The sequence below is a fragment of the Marmota marmota genome, unplaced genomic scaffold (assembly GCF_001458135.2).
Source record: "Marmota marmota marmota unplaced genomic scaffold, marMar, whole genome shotgun sequence".
NCBI lineage: Eukaryota > Metazoa > Chordata > Mammalia > Rodentia > Sciuridae > Marmota > Marmota marmota.
The window spans coordinates 1,319,561-1,326,363 of NW_025999895.1; the positions used below are offsets into that span (position 1 = coordinate 1,319,561).

The 6,803-nt window shown below is 56.2% G+C and overlaps 1 long non-coding RNA gene across 2 annotated transcripts in view; it reads left to right on the top strand.

Annotated features, from left to right (window-relative positions):
• LOC125614505 overlaps positions 1 to 6,803 on the top strand; it is a 29,391-nt gene that overhangs the window by 3,433 nt on the left and 19,155 nt on the right. Inside the window, exon 1 of one of the 2 annotated variants that reach the window (XR_007345092.1) lies at positions 1 to 3,159. This exon is cut by the window's left edge and continues 277 nt beyond it. The exons of the other annotated variant lie outside the window; for it this stretch is intronic. This is a non-coding gene — a long non-coding RNA (uncharacterized LOC125614505). The remainder of the gene's footprint in view (positions 3,160 to 6,803) is intronic. 2 annotated transcript variants of the gene reach the window in all.

The following is a 6,803-nucleotide window of genomic DNA, read 5'->3' on the forward strand; positions in this document are numbered from 1 at the left end:
AAGGCGTAAATCCCGTAGAGCGCCCGAGATCCGATTAGCGCGCGTCTATTCATTAGGCCGGGGGCGATTGAATTAGGTCCCCGGGCGCAGGTCTTGGCTGGGGGCAGCGGCGTCTGGCTCAGGCGCGGGTGGGAGAGCGCGGACCACCGCGCTCCTGGTGGCATCGGGAGCACCAGACGGCCAGCAGCGGCACGGGAGTATCCGGGGGAGACGCGGTCGAACAGGGTCCCGCCCGGAGGCCTCTGCGGAGGCTGCCCGCCTCCCACGCACACCGAGGAGAGGCGGCCCGGCTCCGGAGAAACTGTTCCCGGGGGAAGCGGTCGGAGACCCGCGTTTCCAGCCCTCGGGAGGGACGGGCGTGGGATGGAAGCGCGCGGCGCCCAGAATCCTGGGTCCTCGCAGGGCGCCCGTCTCAGACTGCGCCTTCCTGCGCTCCTTTGAAAGCCGAGCTTTTCACCAATTTCTCCACGGAGTTGGTTTTCCAATCCAGGAATCTTTTCTTCTTAAAAATTAATTCGCAAAACCCTACTTTAAGAAAAAAAAAAAAAACATATGTAGGAGAAAAATATTGAATCCAACAGAGAGGACACCTTGGCGACCAGGGGTGTTCCTGAAATTGCTCCGAGCACGCCGCCACGGCCCCGCAGGCTCTGCCTCCAACCACCCTGTGAGGGAGGGGTGGACCCCCAGCTCTCTGAGGCCCTACTCCCCTCCAGAGTGCGTTGAGGAGCCAGCTGTAAAGGCCTCTGGGACCCCCAAACCGTACCCCCCACAGGCAGGATATGATTTAGGGGTCCTGGAACCTGGCTGATAGGCAGGCTCTGGGCCCCAGCCGCAGTAAATACCTACTGCCCAGGAGGTGGATGAGCGCAGGAGAGCACGGATGTGGGTCCTCTCTGCCCTAAGTTTTGGGTTTAGTTCCTTGTGCATGGCAGCTTCCCCGGATTCCTAAATAGTGGGTGGGGGCTGGCTTCAGAATCCCCCAGTGCTGTCTCTTGTCTCTCCTGTGTCTCCTCCCAGAAGGAGGTTGCCCACGTGGGGAGGTCCTGGATGCCTTTCTGACCTTGCAGCCCCCTGGTATTTCCCCCCACCTCTGCAGCCCTATTCTGCAGCATTCACTTAAAACAAATTTAGTGGGCTTTTTTTTCCCCTTCCTCTCTCAATACTGTTTCAAAACAGTTGTTACAGCAAATAGCTGCAGACGGGCCTCTGCTGGATGTGGCCAGGGGCTGGCAGCTGCCCAGCGCAGGCACCCAGCCCTGGGCAGCTCTGCAGGACAAAGTAAGCTCCCGTGTTCCCCTCCCAAGGCTTGGAGTCGGGCTGCCCAGGCATGTTTGGCTGGGCTCGCTATCTGCATAGAGGATGCCTCCTTGGTGGCCCTCTGACTCTCCTGCTGTCCATAGCTAACAAATGTTTTTAATTTTAGAGGAACATACTGGGATCTGCAGATCCGCCTTTTACAAGAAGAGGGCCAGGCAAAGAGAGAAGATATTAAGCCTGAAGTCAGTTGTTTTTTGTTGTTGTAGATGGACACAATAATTTATTATTATGTGATGCTGAGGATTGAACCTAATGCCTCACACATCCTAGGCAAGTGCTCTACCCCTGAACTACAACCCCAATCCTGATACCAGTCTTGATGCTGGAGTGTCTAAACCAGTGAGTTCTTAGTGGACCTGGGCCCTAAGACACCCAGCCCCTGGCCCACCTGCTCAGCAGCCTGAAATCCTAGAAGCATCCTTAGCCCTCAGATCCATTCCTCCCAACAGAAGCCCCAGCCATTTCTGAAAGCCTGGTGGACACCATTCAGGGTTTCCTCTGGCCTGGGGAGAAGATGAATGGACGCCATGCATAGCCAGCTGTGCCCTGATACCTGGGCATGGCCACTCCCTGAATGCTGTTCTCACGTGTGCACACACGAACATTCATGCAGTTTTGAGAGCATGCTCCTTTTGTTTTTTGGTACCAGGGACTGAACTCAGGGGCACCACTGAGCCACATCCCAGCCCTTTTTGTATTTTATTTATAGAGACAGGTTCTCACTGAGTTGCTTAGGGCCTTGCTAAGTTTCTGAGGCTGGCCTTGAACTCACAATGCTCCTGCCTCAGCTCCCAAGCCTCTGGGATTACAGGTGTGCCCCATCACACCTGGCGAGTGTGCTCCCTTGATATGCACACATTCATGAGTGCTCACACATCACCCCATTCCCGTGTGTACACAAACCCACTCTGGCACATGTGAGTCTCACATAGTGTGTGACACTCCCACATGCACATGGGTATAAAACACAAAGGCAAGGCAGGCCTGGGATGTAGCTCAGTGGTGGAGTGCTTGCCTAACACGCCTGAGGCCCTGGTTCCATCCCCAGCGTCAGGAAACAAAACAAACGAGCAGGCAGAGACACTTCTACATCACATCCCAACACAGGGGCACACCGAACGAGCAGAAGCAGTCCTGAGCCCTGCTGTTACAGCCACAGCTTGCAGCCTGTCACCCCCAAGCCTGTCCTGGAGGCCCTGCAGCACTCCTGCCCCGACTCTCCCTGACACTAGCAGCAAATCTAGATTTCCCAGCTCCCAAATGACCGAGGTCCCAACTGATCTGAAAACATCAAATAAATAATCATTTTTTAATATAAGGGGCTGGGGATGTCAGGCAAAATATAAAATTATGAATTAACCACTGCTCCAAATAAATGCCTTACTGGGGCCAGAGAGCAGCAGGGCCGAGCTGCCGGGTAACTGTATGTTGGGTGTCTCTCCATTGTTCCCTGGGCCATTAGTCAAAGGGCATATTAGAAACAATATCTTTCTTTCTTTCTTTCTTTTTGGGGGGGGTGGTACTGGAGATTGAATTCAGGGCCACTTGACCACTAAGCCACATCAGCCATATTTTTTGTATTTTATTTAGAGACAGGGTCTCCCTAAGTTGCTTAGCACCTCACTTTTGCTGAGGCTGGCTTTGAACTCATGAAACTCCTGTCTCAGCCTCCAGAGCTACTGGGATTACAGATGTGTGCCACCACGCCCCATATAGAAACAATTTCTTGAAGACAAAAATTGACTCTTAGTTCTTCCCAGCAGATGTGCGGGGGACTGGCCCAAAGACCAGACCTGAGACTGGGGCCAGGGTGCTGCAGGCTGGCACATGGAGGGGCAGGTAGGGGCAGACTGGGGGCCCTGGGACCTAGGTCTGAACATTTTCAGCCTGTGAACACCTGCAGGTTGGACCCAGGCTGGGGCAGGAAGGGTGGGCTAAGGCCTGGGTGGAAGCTGAGGTGGCCCACAGCACCCTGGACCCTCCCTCATGGGAGGAAAGCTGTACCCCACCCTACTCAGAGTCAGTGTTCCAAGGACAGCTCAGGATGAAGAATTTGCTCCTTTCTCTTCAAATAAGAGGGGTTTAAAAAAAAAAAAAAGTCAACTACAGTTGCCAGGAACTGCCCTGGCTAGAGGAGTATGTCTTGGGCCCCTTCCTGTCTCCTGAAGGAGGAGGCCCTCCACCATGGGGGAGGCCTCCTCATCAGGACCTTTGGCTACACAGTGTGGGGAAAGCTCCCTCTCCTATGCTGCAGACTCCCTGAAGCCCTCCCAGGTGGGATCTTGGAGGTGCTGCTTGGAGGCTTGGGGGGTGGGGGTGGGGCAGCCTTCCCCTGCCAGGTCTGCTTTGGAACTTGAGTTGGTAGGCAGACTAATTTGGGTGGGACAGGAGGGTGAGGGTGCCCTAGATCCCCAAGAGCAGGGGGCTGCCTCCCAAAAGAACAAAGCTTTCAGTCCCAGCACCGCTATTTAGCTGAGCCCAGAGGCAAGGTGTCAGGGGAAGGGGCTGTCGGCAGGATGCTGAATCAAGGCCACAAAGAGGGAATTGTCCCAGGGCCAGGCCTGGCTGGGCAAGTCCTCTGTCACACAGCCCATCTCTCCTGAGGATCAGTCCCAGCTCCAGATTAAGCAAGGGGCCTGGCCTCAGTCAGTGCCCATTGAGACCCGGGGACCATCAGGGAAGCACAGGTTGTACCTCTAAGACAGACCTCAGGACCCCGTTGTAAGTTTTAAACAGCAAGGAGAGCAGTGAAGTTGAGACCTGAAGTCAGATGAACAGCTTCCCCAGCCAGGGCCACCTCTGCTGCCCACTGCCTCTGCCTCCTCCTCTGAGGGAGGCTTCACTTCTGTTGCTGATTTTGACCAACCAGGTCAGCAGGCTGCCTAGCCCCCTCCCCTTGCAGGGAAGGTGCTTGTTAAACAGAGTTGTAATTTGTGGCTAAATATAACCCAGTGTGTTCACACGGAAAGTATAATTCAGGGTGCTAGTCGTTCGAGGTTATCAGTGAGGAGACCCATCTGGGTTAAATTAAAGTGATTTTCATAAAGGGCAGAAGCACCATTGCCAGGCTTCTCTCTGCCTTTTTATTAGCAGTAGTATGGTTGTTATTACTACTAGAGGGGATCAAGGAAGATGGGGAGATGCCCCCGGAACCCCAGGGCTGAAGAGCTAAGTGGCCCCTGCATCCGAGCAAGGAGACTTGTGTGCCCACAGGCAGTTCGTTCTGTTGAATCTGAAGGTGGCCTGGAGGGGAGAGGGCAGGCTCTCCGAAAATGGGGGAATGGCCTTGGGGGACTTCCTGAATAAGGAATGATGGATTCTCCTGGCAGGAGTCTGACCTAAACACCCTTCAATCTTGGTGGTGAGGAAAGTCCCGTGAGGACAGGAGCCAGACCCAGGAGGGAAAGCCCCATGACCCAATATACAGGAACAGGTGAGGACAGCTGAGTGGCTGCAGCGACCCCGCTGCGACAAGTGCCTGGGCAGGGCCTGATACAGGTGGTCTGTGGTCTTTCCAGGCACGCCCCCAGGCAGAACTGGTCCTCAGGCCCTCCCTTCCAGAGTCCCTGCCCCACAGCTGGCCACACCAGGCCTGGCTGGGGAAGGAGTGCAGGGAACTGATTGCAGGGTGCCGGGTCTTGGGTGCGCTTATTGGGGTCACTATCAGGTTGTGTCTTGCAGGACCTCCTCTGATGGAGCCCAGCTGGCTTAGGCAGGGTCCCAGCTGTTCACCAGGGCCAGGAGCAGAACCTCTAGGGCCAGACAGCCCATGATCTAGGGAGACAGAGCCCCCCGCTTCCGTTACTTCACCCCAGTTCCTCTGGCTTCCTTGACAGCCCAGGCAGCCAGTGGAACAGCACTCTGCCCTCCTCACCCCACCCACAGTGGCAGGAGGCCTGCCTCCCCTGGATTCCTTCAGTGCTCCATACTGGGAAAACCCCAGCCAGGCCAGACTCCCCCGCCCAGTACGGCTGTCCCAGTAGAGGGCCCTATTGTGTAGGGTGCTACACATGGGAACTGGTCCCACAGGGTCACAGGCCAAACCTCAGGACACTACTCTCCTGCTGTTTCCAGAACTCCTCATTCCCATCCAGCCCAGCTTCCTGCCCTTGAGACAGCCCACAATCTTTCTGCCCTGGGGCACCCCCCACCACTTGTATCCCCAGAGTCTGATGGGCCATAGGTCCCCTCCATGGAAAAAAAACAGGCTGGTAAGATGGAAGACAGATGCCTCCTTTTCCTCCCCCTTATGTCTGGGGGGATTTGAGTCTTTGGCCTGGTTACCTTCTGCATTTATAGACCACAAATAAGTGATTCCTATCAAAGTTCCTACAGAGCAGCCAGGGCCTGTAGCAGAGCCTGGAGAACCTCTCTTCCAGTTACCAGAGGGGCAGTAGGGATATGGTCACCCATGCCTCCCACCTGCCCTGGAGCATGGCCACTGCCTCTTTTGTTAACAGGACCGTTGATATCTTAAGTTAAAAATAACTCAGTAGGACCTTTTTTTCTGATCTGCACAAATACATATTCAACCCCCATCCATGGTGTGTGGACACCTTTGCAGGCGGCACTTCCCCATCCAGGAGGGTTTTCAGAAGTGTTCCAAAGGAAGACTCCCCAGAAAACTCCCTCTTCTAACAGTCCGAGCAGGGGGTGGAGCCCCCCCCCCCAGGGGGCCAGCTCTCGCGGGACACTTCCCACTTCCGCAGGCCTTTTCAAGCACACCCCACTGAGCGTGCGAAGGGCTACGGGGCCGAGGGTCCATCTCAGTATGCCACCGCTAGCCAGACCGGCCGCTGCCTGCTTCGCTGAGCAGTGCAGGGCAACAGAATGCGGGAGGCGGATTTGCTTCCCCAAGAAATTGTTTGCTTTTTTTTTTTTTTTTAAGCTGATTTTTCAGTGCAGAAAGTCTCCTGGAGCAGGCGGTATAAAATCAAAGCCCCTACATCCAAGCCAGACACAAAAGCGCCCTGGAAGTACCCGGACCCGCGTCCGGAGAAGCGCACGCACCCGCCGATGCCGTGTCTCGGCGGCCGCGGGCTCTGCATCCCCACCTGCTCCGTTCCGCCCTGTCCCCGAGAACCAGGAGGCGGCCGGAGGCGCCATAATGGCAAATTTATGGCCTGGGTGACGTGCTTTCCTCTCCCACAATGGGGCCCCGTGACATTAAACAGAAAATTGATGAGAGGGGAGCGGAATCTAATCTCTTTCCCTCCGCGCCGCCTCTTCTCGCTTTTCGGGGAGGGGGCGAGGGCCGGGAGGAAGAGTGGTCCGCGTGAGTTCCGCACCCGCGCCAGAAGCGCCTTCCCCCAGATCCGCGCTCCCGGCCGGCCGCAGTGGGGTGGTGGCCGCCACCCTCGTCGCGGGGCCCCACCCCTCCGCGAACGCATTTCGAGAGGAATCTCGGGACCTGGTAGCCGCGACGCACCGACTCAGGACCCCAGGCCCAGGCACGCGGCAGCCCCTGTTCCCTCCCCAGTTCC